Source organism: Bactrocera latifrons, unplaced genomic scaffold (assembly GCF_001853355.1).
Source record: "Bactrocera latifrons isolate USDA-ARS-PBARC rearing strain unplaced genomic scaffold, ASM185335v1 scaffold_258, whole genome shotgun sequence".
NCBI lineage: Eukaryota > Metazoa > Arthropoda > Insecta > Diptera > Tephritidae > Bactrocera > Bactrocera latifrons.
Genome location: NW_017536163.1, coordinates 326,622 through 335,729, shown reverse-complemented (window position 1 = coordinate 335,729; position 9,108 = coordinate 326,622). Strand labels below are relative to the sequence as shown.

Genomic DNA, 9,108 nt, shown 5'->3' with positions numbered 1-9,108 from the left:
ATTTCTTTATATATATACTATATATGTATATTTTATTGGTGCGCGTATGAAAAACTTAAATTTCAGAAATTAAAAATCTTCTGGTTTAAGTCATAATCCCCGAGACTGAAACCAAGACGTCGATCGTTTTTGAGGTGCGAGCGAAGAATGATACAAGATCGTTCCGATTGCGTTCAAATAGCTCGATCGGCGCTGTTGCCTTGCATATGTATTTTACTCTATATATATATTGCTCAATGTACCACAAATGCTGTGCGCCATATGTTTAAATCACAACGCGTGAGAGTACTTTCTTCATTCGTGGAACACTTCGTCTTTGATTCGTGGCGGCCCATTGTTGTATGCGCTGTGTTTGTTGTGCTATGTTTTTGTTGTGTTGTGGGAAAACTCATCGATTTTATTTTTGGGAAATTCGTCGACTGCACAGTCGTCGTGGTTGGAGGCCAAATTGATGGGGTTCATTTAATGCTGTTGCATGAGTTTTGGTTTTTTGAGTTCGTTTCTGCTGGCAGATGTTGTTTTGCAAGAAATTGATGGGAGTTTTGGAGTTGTAAAGTTGAAGTGGTTAAATGTTTATAATTAATTTATATAAGGAAATATTGGATTCAATCAATTTTCCGACTTGAATTCAAGACTGAAAAGATTTTGTGATATATTTCTTAAGTCCTTTTAAGTCAGAATGACTTTCTAACGATAATTTTCTACAACTGTTAGAGAGCCATAATTAAATTCGCTACAATTTTATTTTGTGTAATGGTTTTTATGCAAATTCCATTTAATATTCAGAGTCTTATCTTCTGCCAGAAAACTTGCAAATCACATCATAAAATAGGACAAAAAAGTTGAAAAAAACTATCCACAGAATTTCAAGAATATTGCTATGGTTGAGTGGAATTGGAAGGAAAGTTGATCTCTTTATTTTTAAGACAATATTTATGAAAAAATGCAAATCTTAATAACTCTAAGAAAATTTATTATATTTTGCTAGTAAATGTATGCATCAATTGGCTCACAAACCTTTCACTGATATTAGAAAGCATTGATATCCGAACAATGGAACGCGAATACGATTGGTAAATGAATTTTGTAATAAATATTTTATAGCAAAATTAAGCTTGGAGCAACGGCAAAGCCTGTCCTGATTGGGAAAAAAGTTAATTATTGGCAATAGTTGAAGTATTTAAATTTTTAAAACCGTTATAGAATTTGGTAACTAAATTTTGAAAAATATATTATTTGGATTTTCAAAACCAACCCATCATTTTGACTTTTTTATTTGCTCAGAGTCTATATTGGTCAATCTAATAAGAGATCCTCTGAAGAAATTCACGCTCTCGGCCGAAGTGCGCTACTCACCATTACTCTTCCCCTTTCCTCTAGCATTTGTGGGCGTGTATGTGTATATGGACTGTAAGATTTTTCGGTATTGAGTTAAATTGCTAAAAATAATTATGTGATTTATTTTTGAAAAATATTTTTCAATATTTGCTGGGGTAAAATAAAATAATTTCTCTTTAGCTTTTAAATTTTTTAAATGAATCTTAACTTTTTGTGTACTAAGTGGAAAGAAGAACAGTGAATACTGGTAATAAAGATCTAAAAAATTAAATTTTATTTGGACATATTATAAGGACGTATGTATGTGTAAGTCTTGATTACTGACTTTATAGTTATAAAATGATTGTTGCAAAGTTTTTATATTTATAGTCTGAAGAGGGTTTGGCACGAAGATTTTAATACCCAGTCATCAGTCGCACTATAAAGAACATAGTCGCTCAAATTTTGAGATATCTTTCTGAAAATTTCCTCACGTTCTTTTCTTCCCATTGAGCTGTTTATACATAAAAACCGCCGATATCGGACTACTATGTATAAGGGGTATAGCTGCCATAAAAACTGTACCATCAAAATTTAGTTCTTGTATGGAAATGTTTTTTATTTGATGAGTTATTTTCATGAAATTTGGCATAGATTGTTGTCCAAGATATTATTATAATTTCCGGATATATGTATAGTTCAAATCGGATCACTTTAGCATATAGCTGCCATGCAAAATTAACTCTTGTATTAACAACTTTTTTATTTCATGAGATATCTGGTCGAAATTTGGGATGGAAGATTTTCTAAGAAAACGTTATAATTTCAAAAAAAACAAAAAAAAAATAATTCCAGATCGGAGCACCATAGCATATAGCTGCCATACAAGCTGACAATAAAAAAATAAAGAAAACGATTTCTTATACACTTTTATGCTTTAAGAAATTCAACTGTATACGGTATTTTCCAGTATGAACTGTTAACGCCCCAATTATCTAGTTTTTACTGTGAAATTGAAAAAAATGTCGCAAAAATCACTAGAACTGTCCAAACCATTGCTTGGTACTCGCCTATGCAATCGCATATACTTAATGTTCATCTCGATCACTCATGACTATACTATATTTCTATATTGTAGAGACTATAAGCTACATATATAATTATATTTTACATATACATTTTCATGTCACCGACAATATTTAGTAAATAAAAAATTTTGAAAAAATTCCCCTAAATCCTAAATTAAGGAAAATTTTTTCGATTTATTACAATTTTATATAAAATCGGAAGAAATTTCCTGCCCGTTAAGTTCATAAAGATTCGAATATTCAACTGTGAAGCAAAAAATTAATCTTGAAAAATTCCTGTATCTCAAAAAATTTGCGTTTTGACTCAAAAAATTTGGCTGCCTTGCAGCGCAGGTGGACAAAGCTCATCATAGCTATTTATATAGATAATTTCCAACCACAAATATATACATATGCATGTATGTAAATATATGTAAAATAAGTAGTGCAAGTTGGCAGCATGGAAGTGAAATTTTATAAGAACAAAAAGTTCATTTTTTTTTCTGCGGCCCACTGGCGCACTCTCACAATGTTGCCACCGATTTACCTGCTCATATGAATAATTAAGTTTATTTTCGCTTGCATGACTTATGCACAAGCGATCATAATTTTACACGCACACGCATACACATACACATATGTTTGTTTGAACATCTGCATAGCCAGCAAAAAAGCATTACTTGTTTAATTTAATTACTCGATATGTGCAAAGTGCTTGCAACAAGCATGCTACAAGAGTCTAATTCTTGTTGCTCGCTCCAAAATGCATATGCTTAACATACAATAAAATATATGTAGTTTGCACATATGTACATATACGAACCCATACATACAAACATATGTGTGCTGGCTGGCAGTTTTATTTTTGGCATTATACTAAGTATTATTGTTATTTTTTTCTGTTTGTTTGTTGTTTTTATCTGTCAAACTGCCTGTCGATTTACCATAAATGTCAAATTTTCGAGAACAAGTTTATTGGTAATAAGTTTTTATGCGCTCATTTGCACTATTGGCAATTGGAGGACGTGCAAATCGGTTTATAGTCATTAACATGTGCCCTACATACATACATACGTGTATATTTTTAGCAATAAAAAACGTCTGTTGAGAGCGCAAATTAATTTTTATATTTTCCGATAAAAATCTATAGTTTGCTCTTAACATGATAGATATAAAAATTAAGGATCTATTATAATTCGTTACATATTTATTTTTGATTCAAAAATATTTGATTTTGCCCATCTGGCGATGTTTTACTATTTAAAACAAAAAAAAAAAAAAAAAAAATAGAAAGTAGTTGCTGTTCCATGAATCTTTTCTCTAAGAAATCATTTCTCTTATGAGTTCTTGAGGACAACATCTTTCTGAAGGAAATATTTAAGTAGACTGCTATTTGTGTTCAGTCTTAGCATGCGCTTGTAGCACCACCAGAAGTGATCTAGTGACTGATGCCCAGAGCATACTGAAATTAAGGAGGGAATACTTCTCCAGCCTACAGAATGACAGTGAAAGTGAAATAACACCTGGTGATGGCGAGCCCTATTCTCCCAATCGATTATGATGGAGCGGACGTTGCATTGCCCGACCATAAAGGAGTTCGATTAGCAATTACCCGTCTGAAGAAAAACAAAGCGGCGGAGGCCGATGGAGCTATTCAAACACGGCGACAAAGAACTGATAAAGAGCAATATGATTGGACAGAAACATCCCTGATGAATGGAATTTAAGTATGCTCTGCCAAATCCACAAAAAGGGAGACCCCATAATATGCGCCAACGACCGTGGGATAGACTGCAGTCCACCGTCAACAAACTGTTTGGACGTTATCAATGTGGCTTTAGGCCTGGAAAATCAACAACTAACCAGATATGCACCATCCGCCAAATATTGAAAAGGACCCATGAAAAGATAATCGCCACGCACCACTTCTTCGTCAATTTTAAAACTGCTTTTGACAGCATGAAAAGCCGCTTTGTGTTGAAGTCATAACATTGAAGTCGTAGATAATATCGTCTATCTTGGAACCAGCATTAGCTCCAATAACATCGTCAGCCTCAAAATTCCACGCAGAATAACTCTTGCCATCAGGTGCTACTTCAGACTGAATTCGCAACTGTAAAGTGAAGTTCTCTCTCGACGAACAAAGAAAGTCACTCAATATTAGGTTCTGCGGAAGATTTATGGTTCTTTGCGCATTGACAACGGCGAATATCGCATTCGATGGAACGATGAGCTGTACAAGATATACGACGACATTGACATAATTCAGCGAATTAAAAGACAGCGGCTGCGTCGGTTAGGTCATGTCGTCCGTATGTATGAAAACACTCCAGCTCTGAGAGTCTTCGAATACTCAGTACCCGCCGGGGGAAGCAGAGGAAGAGGAAGACCTCCACTCCGTTGGAAAGGCCATGTGGGAAGGATCTGGCTGCAATTGGATCTGCAACAGGCGCTAAACAGCAGAAAGGAAGAACGATTGGCGCGCTGTTGAAAATGCGGCTATAATCGCGTAAGCGGTTTCTACGCCAGTAAAAAAAAGAAAGAATGACTAAACTTTATAATACTTAATCTCAAAAATAAGTACATTCAATTTACTATTTCACCAAAACTGTGAATTAATTTCCTACAGAAAATATTCTGCAATATATTTTTTCTAAAAATATTTATTTATTAATTTTTACAACAAAATCGTAATGCTCATGTAACCCAGTTGCCTAGGCAGATTTCATTACAATTTGTTGTTGTTTTTGTACTACTAATTAAGCAAAATACTACAAGCTGCTTCTCTCAACAGATTCCAAATCTTTTTTCCGATTTATTTATTGCAGATATTCACAAGTAATTTGCAGCTAAATTAATTTGCGAAAATCTCTTCATGCGCATTTGAATACCCAATCGAGTGGAACAGATGTGCAGAGGTGCAAAACTAAACAAACAAATAGGTCTCAATTGACGCAGTCGAATGTGGCGGAAGTTAATTGTACAATGTAAATGGAATTAAGGTAGGTGAAATTACTGCAAAACAATATTTTATTTATTAAATTTATTTTTAGATTTTTTTGCATTTAATTTTTAGAATTAAATGTAAACATATTTAGATATATGTATGTTATGTACATATGTATGTAAAAATCTAATCTGAAGCATCATAGCGGCATTACCTATGACAGAAAGCCGTAACGGTGCTAAGATGCGTCAAAAGAAGAAGTAGCAAACATACTTATAAGAATAAAAGCATTCGCAATTATCACGGCGCATGAGCAAGCCAAGTTAAATAAACCGTTTTTTGCGACATATGAAGGTCTCATTAAATTACACAAAAAAAGAAAGAAAAAACGAACGTTAACTTCCAAGCTATGATAGCCTTTACAGGTGCATTTCTTGTAGCATAAAAGGGAATAAAAAAATCTTTATTTTGATTTTGCCCAGTCATAAAAAAAAGTTTTGCCTACAAAGACTTGATTTTGATCAATTAGTTTATATGGCATCGATAAGCTTTAGTAGTCCGATCTGAAAAATTTATTCGGAGATTGTGGTACTGATTTGAATAATAATCCATGCCAGATATCTTGAAGATAGCTCGTCAAATAAAAAAGTTTTCCAACGAGGGACTTCATATTTGCAGATCCGTTTGTATGGCAGCAATATGCTAAAGTGATCCGTTCTGAGCAGCATGTCTAAAGTTTGTAGCCTTGCCTTGGACAATAATACAAGTCAAAGTTTGTGAAGATATCTTGTCAGATAAAAAAGTTTTCCGTACAAGGATTCGATTTCGATCGTTCAGTTTATAAGGCAGCAATATGCTATAGTGGTCCGATCTGAAAATGTTTTCAGGAATTATGGTGTTCCCTTTGGTAATAATATTTATAAAAGATCTTGAAGATACCTCGTCAAATGCGAAAGTTTTCCATACAAGCATTTGATTTCGGTCGTTCAGTTTATAAGGCAGCAATATGCTATAGTGGTCCGATATATGCGATTTCGACAAAGTTCGAAAAAAAGTCGTTTTTCGAGTTCTTTGATGAGGAAAGGACGTGAGCAAGATTTCAGATTGATATCACGTAAACTGAGCGTTTAGTTTACGGACGGACAATTGGACAGGACTTTCAACTTTTGAATAATATTTTTTTAGAGCTGCGTCTCTTATTTTTGTATGTTATAATTTTTTTGGTTCGGGGTATATAAAAACAGTTTCCACCAACAAATTGTTCAACAGCGCGTATTATGTTGCTGTAAACTGTATTTTATAAGCGGAAGATCAACAGCAATTGTTTTTATTGTTGTTATACTATTATTTCACTTCTTTCTTAGCGCACAATAAGAATATAATTAGCGAAGCATTAAGCCTTTTACCCGCAATAACTTTACTGAAGTTGCACCTTTTGTTGTTGTTATTGTTGTATATATTTTTCTATATTTATTACACAATAAACACGCGCGAGTGTAACGCCGCAGAGGAGATGCTGCATAAAGCGGCGAATTGCAGAATTATTTGTTGTAGTATGTCTGTTGGTGTGTGCGCAGGCGCTTTGTACTCGCAGCGTTCGTATGCGCCGGCACTTCATAGCCACACAACGTTTAGTTTGTCACTGGCAGCTGGCAACATGAAGTTGTAGCGTTTAAGCTGTTGCATCTACACTAATAAACACTTGTAACAACGCGAGCGTAAGCAGAAACAACAAAAAAACAAATCAAAACAACAACCGACAATCAACGCTTGATCATCAACGGCAGCATCACACACACTCGCATAGATGTATTTGTAGCCGTAGAATGTTTATAAACATTTTCTCAATGTTGTAAGTAGTCGCTGCTGCGATCGCATGTCTTGTTGCCACCGTTGTTGTTGCAGTTGTGCACTATAATTTGCAATAATTAATTTTAAACGCCACATGCACGCTGAAAGGCTGATCTGCATGCTGCTGAGGAGTTCAGTACTTCACTTTTTCTACTCCACTCTGCGTGTCTGTGTGTATGCGCTGCGTGTTGCAAGTTGTTTTCGTCGGCAACATGTACGCACAGGCATTGAGAACTATTTAAAGCTCATCAAACAACCTCTGGTGTTTGGCTTAATATTAGCATACAGTATATACAGACATATATACATATGTCTGTAGCAACATATATTTTTATATATTGACATGATCGGCAACAGCTTCTACTCCGCCGTGTGATCGATTTGCGCTACGCATACCGAACTGATACCCGAGATTTGCCAGCATCCATAGTTTTTACTTGCCTTTCAGCACACTTCCACTCAACTATACACTCACACACATATATATATGTATAAATGATCAGCAGCACGCACATATTCGTGCAATTAATTTTTTGTACCATTAATAAGTTGTTTAACTGATTTTTTTACGCTTTTGTGCTCACCTTCCGCTTGGAGTGTGTTACCTGTTGCTTTTTCGTATTTTCCATTTTTTGTTTGTTTTTGTTGTTGCTTGTAATTGGAGCACTCTCTGACGCACGTCAGACTGCCATAAACAGTGGCATCCTTCATGCAATGCAATGCCTGCTTGTTGCTGTTTTTTGATTGCTAACATTAAGGTGCACCCGTTTTTTCAAAGCTTGAAAGCTTGAATCGAAAGTAATATTTTTTTGCTCTTGCAACATGTTACTACAGGGTATAAAGGTTTTGTTCAACTAACGGTTGTAAGTATCACCTAAAACTAAGCGAGATGGAAAAGTTGAAAACTGGGTACTTTCGTCGGTATGTCCTTACGTCTGTCTATGCAAGCTGTAACTTGAGTAAAAAGTTAGTTATCTTAATGCAGCTTGGTATGCAGGTTTCTTAGTACAAAAAAGTTCGACTTCGTAGATGGGTGTAATCGTACCACTGCCACGCCCACAAATCCCCATTAACCGAAAATATAGAAAGTGCCATAACTAAATCACATATCTCGTGACTATCCTTATATCTAAAATTGGCGAAATCGGACTGCAACCACGCCTACTTTCCATATAGCACACTTCCATCTGATTCTTTAACTTTCCAGTGTTCAAATCAAGAGGCAGCAATTAAATAATGGATAAATCTTAGCACGAATAATGCCTTTAGAGCATGCTACATTATAACCAAAAATTGTCCAAATCCAACAAAAACTGTTCAAGCCCCTAGGTACTGACTATGTAATCTCCGGTACCTATAGTTGACTTTTGTTCGAAAATATCGATCAATGTATGGTATATGTATGTAGTACAATTGAAATTCAGAAAGAATCCTTTCCTGACAATAGTAACTCTGTGTATGAATAATGGTATTGTATATCAATACTTCCCTGAGCCCCCATATATTTATAATTTTTTTTAAAACATTCGCTCTAAATTCCCAGTAAGGTTATAAATTCCTCTACTGCTCTTTAATGAGGGTATTAAAATCGAATCCATACTATCAGTCGTTACAAAGACTACTGTAGATCAGGTCGAAATTTTCTTCCACACGTTGCATATTTCTGTGCTAGACTATTTGGAACAAGTAAGGAAGGGCTAAGTTCGGGTGTCACCGAACATTTTATACTCTCGCATGAAATACCGTATTTGTGTAAAGCTTTATTCCGCTATCATCATTGGTTCCTAATGTATATATTATACAGAGAAGGCATCAGATGGAATTCAAAGAAGAAGAAGGCGTGGTTGTGAACCGATTTAACCCATATTTCGTACATGTCATCAGGGTGTTAAGAAAATATTATGTACCGAATTTCATTGAAATCGG

At 34.9% G+C, this 9,108-nt stretch overlaps 1 protein-coding gene and 1 long non-coding RNA gene across 6 annotated transcripts in view; one reads left to right on the top strand and one right to left on the bottom strand.

Annotated features, from left to right (window-relative positions):
- The window catches only part of LOC108969569, a 319,863-nt gene that overhangs the window by 62,529 nt on the left and 248,226 nt on the right, over positions 1-9,108 (top strand). For both annotated transcript variants that reach the window (XR_001993403.1, XR_001993402.1), the window contains exon 2: positions 5,213-5,386. This is a non-coding gene — a long non-coding RNA (uncharacterized LOC108969569). The remainder of the gene's footprint in view (positions 1-5,212; positions 5,387-9,108) is intronic.
- Positions 1-9,108, bottom strand: part of LOC108969561 (titin-like) — a 259,294-nt gene that overhangs the window by 30,710 nt on the left and 219,476 nt on the right. The window lies entirely within an intron of this gene.